This window comes from Protobothrops mucrosquamatus, unplaced genomic scaffold, assembly GCF_001527695.2.
Source record: "Protobothrops mucrosquamatus isolate PMUCROS unplaced genomic scaffold, P.Mucros_1.0 scaffold8073, whole genome shotgun sequence".
NCBI classification, from domain to species: Eukaryota; Metazoa; Chordata; class Lepidosauria; order Squamata; family Viperidae; genus Protobothrops; species Protobothrops mucrosquamatus.
The window spans coordinates 19204-26456 of NW_015393870.1; positions in this window are offsets into that span (position 1 = coordinate 19204).

Sequence of the window (7253 nt, forward strand, 5' to 3'; positions counted from 1 at the left end):
TCATCAGCGTACTGATGGAACTCCACCCCAAAGCCTCGAATGATCTCACCCAGCGGCTTCACATAAATATTGAACAATAGGGGAGAGAGGACCGACCCCTGAGGCACCCCACAAGTTAGGGGCCTAGGAGTCGACCTCTGTCCCCCTGCCAATACAGACTGCGTACGGTCGGTGAGGAAGGAGGAGAACCACTGCATAGTTTCTTTTGTACACGTTTTGCCATTTTTCTAATTCTACATTGTGTCCAAAACATTTTGCCCAAGTTATCATTGTTTCTTTAACTTGTTCATCTTCCATCTTCAGGTTTAACAAAAATTTATAAAGTTTCTTAATCAGTTTTTCATCTGATGACAATAGTATCTCGTCAAACACTGTTTGATCTTTATAGAAATCGTATCTTTTAGCATCTTTTTCGTATCTCATTTGCATCTGCAAGTGTGGCCACCATGATAGCTCAATACCCTGTTCTTCCAGTTCTTGTTTAGTTTGTAATTTCTCATCAGTGTTCAAAATGTCTTTGTATGTCACAAGTTTCTCATAGTTAATTAAATTTGGATGCACAAACGCTTCCATTGTTGAGATCCATCCTGGTATTTTCATATAAATTTTCATTTTTATCTTTTCTCATGTCAAAAACAAGGCATTTCTTATATAATGATTTTGAAAGTATTTATGGATTTTATTCTTCCCGTACCATAGAAAGGCATGCCATCCAAGTTGTAGATCATGTCCTTCTAGGCATAATAGTCTTTTGTGTCTAAGGGTTATCCACTCTTTTAGCCATGTTTAGCCTGGTTTCACTTTGGAGCGAGAGGGATGCAGGGAAGAAGGGCTCTGCCTCCCGCGTTCAATTTCATCCTGCTGAGGGCCCAAAAAAGGCCTAAAGTCACCCTGAAGAGGTGACGAAGAAAAAGGGGACCCTCGTAGATCACGAATTGATTGTGGTCAATCCGTTCAATCCGAGGAAGTCCTCTAAACCAGCTGGTGAAAGACTGCTGCAGTTTGGCATCCAGTCGGAAGCTCCTGAGAGCTAGGGAAAAAAGCACCAACTAGCAAATTTAAGCAATGTGTTTGGAACTGGGTGAGAGTATTTTTTTTCCTGCTCTACTTTTTTAAAAAAAATCTCCCTGGAAAAAAAAATCGCAAGGAACAAAGCTCTCAGAAGCAAGAGGGTGGGGGTGGTTCTTGGCGCCCCTCCCCCTAGAGGAATGGCGGCAGTTTAACATCTTCAGGAGGAAAATAGACTGTAAAATCAAATCAGAAATAATTTAAGGTTGTAACATTGAAAAAGTTGGGAGACTTAAAATATTTTGGAAACTTTATTTGCTTGAAAATCAGACTGAATTCTCGAGAAAAAAGTCCTGGTCGAAAGATAGACTTCTAATGACATCTAGTGGTGGAAAGAGGAACAACAGCAAGACCAAGACTTTTCTTTTCTTTTACTCTGTATAGTATGGAAAGAATGACCTTGGTTTGAAGCCTAAATAAAGATAGTAAGCTAGGCTTTTTGATGTGTGTGAACTTCTCAGCCTTGCAGATTGCAGCTGGAAAAGAAGAGAAGAGGAACTCTTTGGGCCGTTTTTCTGCAGGATGGATTAGAAATATAAACTACCTTGAAGCCAGCTGATTTTCCTGGATTACAAACATTGCTTGAGCTGCAATATCAAGAACTATTCAGAGACAGAACAAACTTGACACCTGATTATTCTCCTTGAGAGAGGCTCTATGGATTATTAACTTGGAATAGTAAGGCCTTCAGTATTATAAACCCTGAGTGATTTTGGTTTCTTGGATAACTGCTTGGAGTTGGTGCTGAAAGACAAAAGTGGATTATAAATTTTTTTTCTTCCCTTTTTTCATGGGGAATCTATTGGATTATAGATTTTTATTTTCAAGAACTATTTAGAGACAGAAGAAATATTGGCGATTCCATTTGGGGGAGGTCCTGTGGATTATAAATTTTATACAACAGGATTCTTTTTGGCCTACAAATTGGAGCTGATTGATAATGTTGGACTTTTGGATAATTATTTGGAGTTGGATTGAAGGACATAACTGGACTACAAACTTAAAGGGCATATTGTAATATTGATTATAAGATTGAAGGTTTTGTATAAGATTGATAACTGGGGAATATATTAGAATTGAAGAGATCTGGAGAGTGGGAATAAAAATGAGTGTTTCTAATCTAGCTAAAATTAGCAAAAAACCATACTCAGTGCCATCGTCTACTACCCCCAGTCCTATGTATCAGAGATCAATTGATGCAATGTTACAAGAAAAAACCAACAGCTTCCAGAAGGAAATGCAAATTACATTAGAAGCAATCCAGGAGGCTAATACTTCACACAAAGAAGACATGAAGAGGAATCATGAAGAGATGAAAGATAACTTTGATAAAATGAAGGAAGGAATCATGACTTGAAATCTCAATTAGAAAACTTTCAACAAAAGATTACAAAGAATGAGCAAAGGGTTCAGAAAGAAGACAAATCAGTAGAAACAGATCAAAAATTGGAAGAAATAAAAGATGAAAATCAAAGATTGATGCAGGCAAATAAAGAATTAGAAGACTCAATAGCGGTTTTGGAAATGGAAAAGGCATCTCACTTTTTAAGATTTCAGAACATAATGGAAGATAAGGAAGATCTTGCGGACTTGATGACAGAACTACTAGCTGGAGCGTTGGAAACTAGAAAACAGGAAATGGAAGGAGAGATTGATCAAACATTTAGAGTCAATTCAAGCTATGCAAGAAGAAACTAAAGGGGTACATGGTAGATTTGTCAAAAAATCAGTAAGAGATGAGATATTGAGAAGAATCAGAGATGACCCACTGCAATACAATGGAAAAGAAATTGTAGTCTTTAAGCAGATACCTAGTAAGGGACTCATGAAGAGACTATCAATTCTTGACCAAAAAACTAATAAAAAAGGAGTGAATTTTAGATTGCTGATGCCAGACGGGATCGTATTCAATTGGGACTCCAAAAGATACAGATTGGACTTTAAAGCAATGGAATTTAATGAGAGACACGGGGTTTTCTTGAAGAAGGAAGTTTGGAAAACACAGAAAACATAAATCAAGAAGAAGGGGCAAAGGGAAAAGAACAGAGACTGTAAGAACAACTAGAAGAATAAAACCTAAATATAACTGAAGAAGATGGAGAAGGATAATGGGATTCTTTCAATGAATATAAATGGATTGAACTCTCCTGTAAAAGGGGAAAAAAATATACGACTACAAAAACTAAAAATGGATATAGTTTGTCTTCAAGAAACACATCTTAAAAGACAATATTATAAATTTCTGGACTGCCCGAAAATTGGGAAGCTCTTCTTTTCATCAGCACAACAAAAGAAAAGAGGAGTAGCTTTATATATTAAAGAAACAATGAACCCAAAACAAATTTATGAGATGAAGAAGAAAGAATATTAATGGTAGAAATAATGTTAAATCAAAAACAGACATTGATGGTAGCAATTTATGCACCAAATAACAAACAAGAAGAATTTTATCAAAAACTACATAAAAAAATAGTGGAAATGGAATATCAAAATATTTGCTTAGTAGGAGACTTTAATACAGTTGTAGATGGAAAGCTAGATTACAGAAGCAGTATAATAGGGGGGAAAGGTAGGAACATTCTACCTAAAGCTTTTTTTAAAATGACAGAAGAAATTTGTATACAGGATATATGGCGAGAGAAAAACCCAAAGAAATCTCAATACACGTTTTACTCAAATAGGCAATAAAACACAAATTAAACTTAATAGAAGCTGAAGAAATGGCCCAACAAATCAAAAGAGCAAAACAAAACTTTTTTGAAAATGCTAATAAGCTGGGCAGATGGTTAGCCTATAAATTGAAAAAAGAAAGAGAAAAAAAACAGATAAATAAATTGCAAGATGTGAGAGGTGATTTATAATACCAAAATGATATAATAAAAAAATTAATTAAAGAATTTTATGAAACACTTTATGATAAAGAAGAAATTACGCAGGAAAAAATAAGGCAATATATAGAAAATGCTAACTTACCAAAATTTCCAGAAAACTTCAAAAATATGTTAAATGAGAAAATAACAATGATGGAGCTGACAGAAGCTATGAAAATACAAAAAAAATGACAAGACACCAAGCCCAGATGGGCTTCCTGCAGAATTTTATAAAAGCCTACAAGATACACTAAGCCCACTAATGCAAGAAGTATGTAATGAAGTTTTAGTGGAGACCAAACTACCGAATACATGGATAGAAGCCAATACCACTTTAATACCAAAAAAGATTCAGATTTGAGTCAGATAAAGAATTATAAACCAATATCTTTATTAAATGCGGATTACAAAATTTTTGCTTCAATAATAGCAGAAAGACTGAAGAGATTTTTGATTGAATTCATACATCCAGATCAAAATGGATTTTTACCAAAGAGACAAATAAAGAATAATTTAAGAATGATCTTAGATACTTGGAATATTACAAAATGCATCCAGGGAAACAAATAGCATTATTTTTTTAGGTGCGCAGAAAGCTTTTGATAATGTCAACTGGCAATTTATAGTACAACAATTAAGCTATATGACTTTGGAGAAAATTTTATAAATATAATTAAAACAATTTACTATAGACAAACGGCCAAAATAATTGTAAATGGAGACTTTACAGAGAATTTTAATATTAAAAAAGGCACAAGATAAGGGTGTCCACTATCTTCATTATTATTTATTTTAACTCTGGAAGTGCTGAATAGAAATGTTAGACAGGACCCCAAAATTAAAGGTATAGAGATAAAAGATGAAAAATATAAATTACAATTATTTGCGGATGATCTGGTATTTATTTTAAAAAATCCCTTGGAGACAAGCCCTAAATTATTGATAAAGATTGAAGAATTTGTAGAAGTAGCAGGACTGAAAATAAACAGAGATAAAACTAAAGTGATAGTTAAAAATCTTACGGATAGACAAAAAGTCAACTGTCAGAAAGAACAGATCTCCAGATAGTTAAGAAAGTTAACAGCAAAGTGTGGACATTAAAAGAAGATAATTATCTTAAACTATTAAAACAAATAAAATTAGATTTGGAAAGATGGAAAAATTTACAATTATCAATCTTGGGAAGAATAGCGATGGTGAAAATGAATATTTTACCAAAACTACTTTTGCTATTCCAAATAATACCTATAAAATTAGAGAATTTTTTTTATGAGTTAAATGCATTGATTCTGAAATTCATCTGGCAAAGCCAGAATAAGACTGAAATTACTGCAAGAAGCAAAAGAAAACGGAGGATTTGGGCTACCAGACTGGGTTCTATACTACCAAGCAGCTGCATTAACATGGATTAAATTAATATTTCTTTATCAGACCAAAAATGAAACTGGAACACAATAATATCTGCAAAATAATTATAATATGTATAATTTCCTGTTTGGGATAGACCTATTTATGTTATTTTCCTATGTCTTTGAGTTCAACATTAGAAAAAATAAATAAAATTGGTTAACACACGGCATAACACCGTGGTGGCGAACCTATGGCACGCGTGCCACAAGCGGCATACGGAGCCTTCTCTGGTGGCACGTGAGCCATTGCTGGGCTGAGCTGCTCCCTCCTCCATTCTGTGCATGCGCAGCTTTCCGCAGCTCTCTGCGCATGCGCAGTCTGGGAATAGACGAGAAGCTATAGGGAGCAACTTTCGGTGGAAGCAGCATTTGCTGCAGACATCGAGAGAGTGAGCACGAGTCGGAGCATGCCATTTCCACCATAGTTACGACCACCTGGTGGGCCACGCCCACCCGGCACCCAGCAATATGTAAGTGGGTTTTGGGTTGCAGTTTGGGCATTCGGTCTCTAAAAGGTTCGCCACCACTGGCATAACAGAACCAGATTGCAATCTAATCTGTCTAGATTGGAAGATTGGGTTGAATGGAACATGATGCTGTTCAATGGGAAGAAATGTAAGTTATTACATTTAGAGGAAAAAAGCAAGGTGCACATACACAAAGAAAAATGGCACAGAAGCACTAAATTGAAGAAGGACTTGTATTCACTGATAAGAAGCTGAGCATGAGCTAGCAGGGTGAAACAGCTACTAGTTTTAGTGTAATTGTGGGCTACTTTAGAAGAAGCACTATACTAAAAAAGATGAAATACTTATTCTTCTCTATTTTACCCTGATGTACAATATAGTGTAGAATAAGGGCTTGAGTACTATATGTGAATGTGATACTGACAAGTTAGAAGAGATTCAGAAAGGAATGATACAAGGACTTAAAAATAAGTCCTATGAAGACTGAAGGAACTTGACTTATTTATTCTGGAGAAAAGATGACCCATGAGAGACATAATATCTGTATTCAGGTGTATTAAAGAGCTAAGGAAAACTGTCAGGAACTATTTGCCATTGCCACAGAAACTAGGACCAGAAATAATGGATAAAAATTGCATAATTTATAAATATATAAGGAAAGATTTCTTGATGGTAAGATGTATACAGCAATGGAACAGTCTACCTATGGAGGTGTTTAAGAAAAAGCTGGACAGCTTTATTTTAATGATAATTTACTTGTTTTTTCCTGCATACTGTAGAGGGTTGGACTAAATGATCCTTGGGGTCACTTTTAGTTCCACAATTTTATGATTCAAACACTAAGTTTATCCCAGGCTATAAATATTATGCAATGGTGGGTATCTATAAATGTACGATTTTGCCTAGCATCCCTTAAAACTGTTTCAGCTCTTAGTAGTTGAAATCAATTAACAAATAACTAATAATTCAATAAGCTACTAAAATTTGTTCCTATTTTTTTTCTGTTGGTCTTTTCTTATTCTAGCCTTTCTGCTAAAGCTATATGCTCACTAAAAACACCTAAACATAGCTATGTATTAGAAACTGCTTTTTAAAAAATTCTCAATAGAATATTCTTGGAAGATAACTACATATTTGTATAGTGGATCTTATAAGAAGATATGCAGACTTAGTATTTGTGCAGTATCATCCAGTGATGCATCCTGGACTTCCCCCCCATTGTCCCCCAAATTATCTGCCGTGGAGGCTGTCACTCTCCAGTGGCAAATTTAAATTTCTAACATAAAATTCTGTTGAAAATAGATTAGAAGAATTGTAATTTAACATTCAGGGTTCCCTGCTGAAAAAAACACTGCAGACAGTTAAGTACTCTAAATAAGAATCAAATCAATATTTTAATTTTAAAAAGGATAATTACAATAATATACAATACATAAAAA